General features: G+C 51.8%; 1 protein-coding gene across 1 annotated transcript in view; it reads left to right on the plus strand.

The window, feature by feature from the left end:
• elfn1b (extracellular leucine-rich repeat and fibronectin type III domain containing 1b) overlaps positions 1 to 2,500 on the plus strand; it is a 74,682-nt gene that overhangs the window by 41,729 nt on the left and 30,453 nt on the right. Inside the window, exon 2 of the mRNA XM_042104148.1 lies at positions 2,456 to 2,494. The gene's annotated coding sequence lies outside the window, so the exon portion shown is untranslated. The remainder of the gene's footprint in view (positions 1 to 2,455; positions 2,495 to 2,500) is intronic.

Consider the following 2,500-nt stretch of genomic DNA (forward strand, 5'->3'; position numbering starts at 1 on the left):
ACATTTGCGCATCGTCAGCGAATGCTTGTACGGGGTTTGGAGAGATGATTTCGGATGGAGCGCACTGACCAGCCACCGGTTAATGGCTACAATGAAGTTCACTGCACTCCAAGGGCAACCGGTTTTAATGCCAAGGCGCAAGGGTATTTGATCTGTGAGCTGGACTCCGCAAATGACATGAATATACAAGCTTTTGTACACATCTTTGATTAAGTCTATGTACACTTGGGGCAGGTGTATTTCCTCCAAAGCTCTGATCATGATGTTATGTGGGAGCGTTCCAAACGCGTCGCGGAAGTCCAGAAAAACTGAATAAAATTTTGCACTCTCGTGTTTGAAATCATCTATGGCCGTTTTTAAACAGAACACATGTTTGTTCACACACACACACACAGACTCACACACCTCAGGGCAGTGTTTGAAACCTTACCCATGATGCCTCAGGGCAGTGCTGGCGCCTTACCCACGATGCCTCAGAGCAGTGCTGGCACCTTACCCATGATGCCGTGCACCTCAGGGCAGTGTTGCCACCTTACCCATGATGCCTCAGGGCAGTGCTGGCACCTTACCCATGATGCTGTGTACCTCAGGGCAGTGTTGGCACCTTACCCATGATGCCGTGCACCTCAGGGCAGTGTTGACACCTTACCCATGATGCCTCAGGGCAGTGTTGGCACCTTACCCATGATGCCTTGCACCTCAGGGCAGTGTTGGCACCTTACCCATGATGCCTCAGGGCAGTGCTGGCACCTTACCCATGATGCCTCAGGGCAGTGTTGACACCTTACCCATGATGCCGTGCACCTCAGGGCAGTGTTGGCACCTTACCCATGATGCCGTGCACCTCAGGGCAGTGTTGACACCTTACCCATGATGCCTTGCACCTCAGGGCAGTGTTGACACCTTACCCATGATGCCGTGCACCTCAGGGCAGTGTTGGCACCTTACCCATGATGCCTCAGGGCAGTGCTGGCACCTTACCCATGATGCCTCAGGGCAGTGTTGACACCTTACCCATGATGCCGTGCACCTCAGGGCAGTGCTGGCACCTTACCCATGATGCCTCAGGGCAGTGTTGGCACCTTACCAAAGATTGTTAAGGCGGAGCAAGATATTTCATCAGGAGCCACTTCCGGGAACCCGGATCGCACGAGGGGGGGTCAAAATCCCCCTTTATGCAGAGCAGAGGCAGCGACTGCTCCATTGAAGTCTATGGGCATAGCTCAGAATTTCACCACATATGCTAAGGTCTTGGTTCTATAGAGTTAGGAATGTGAATTTCGGGCACGTTTTCATGATCCTCAAACCCTTCTGAACATTTCAGGTACATTTTTAGCATTTTTGAGCATTCCAGTCTGGAGAAAATCAACCTTATATCAGGTGTGCGCCGGTTATTTATGCAGCTGCTGTTGGCCGGTTGCAACGTACGCTCATCAATACGTCATCGACACGCCTCTTTATGCAGACAGGATTCGATCCCCATTTCGCGCCCATAGACATGAACTACGACGAAGTATCTTGCTCCGCCTTAACAATCTTTGATCTTACCCATGATGCCTCAGGGCAGTGTTGGCACCTTACCCATGATGCCTCAGGGCAGTGCTGGCACCTTACCCATGATGACTCAGGGCAGTGCTGGCACCTTACCCATGATGCCTCAGGGCAGTGCTGGCACCTTACCCATGATGCCTCAGGGCAGTGCTGGCACCTTACCCATGATGACTCAGGGCAGTGCTGGCACCTTACCCATGATGCCTCAGGGCAGTGCTGGCACCTTACCCATGATGACTCAGGGCAGTGTTGGCACCTTACCCATGATGACTCAGGGCAGTGCTGGCACCTTACCCATGATGCCGTGCACCTCAGGGCAGTGTTGGCACCTTACCCATGATGACTCAGGGCAGTGTTGGCACCTTACCCATGATGCCGTGCACCTCAGGGCAGTGTTGGCACCTTACCCATTGGCACCTTACCCATGATGCCTCAGGGCAGCGTTGGCACCTTACCCATGATGCCTCAGGACAGTGTTGGCACCTTACCCATGATGCCGTGCAGTGTACCCACCTGGTGTCGCGAGACCTCATTACCCCTTTCACTCCTTCAACATATATCCACACATTTTATTACTCTGCCACACACACACACACACACACACACAGAAACAGCTCATCAGAATCGGCTTTATTGGCCAGGTTTGCTTGTATGTGTGTGTGTGTGTGTGTGTGTGTGTGTGACCTGGCCAATAATGCTGATTCTGATGAGCTGATTCTGTGTGTGTGTGTGTGTGTGTGTGTGTGTGTGTGTGTGCCCTCTATTATATCTTTCTCTCTCTCTTTGTGTTTAGTTGGTGTTCTCTGTTGTCTACCCCCCTCTGTCACACACACACACACACACACATACACACACTGTTGACTGTGACTAATGAAAATGTCTTCTCTCCTCTGTCCCCTGTCAGGACTAGTGAGGGGTGAACACTCCAAAATCAACAGAACAGGTCAGT

Source organism: Alosa sapidissima, chromosome 9 (genome assembly GCF_018492685.1).
Source record: "Alosa sapidissima isolate fAloSap1 chromosome 9, fAloSap1.pri, whole genome shotgun sequence".
Classification (NCBI taxonomy): domain Eukaryota; kingdom Metazoa; phylum Chordata; class Actinopteri; order Clupeiformes; family Clupeidae; genus Alosa; species Alosa sapidissima.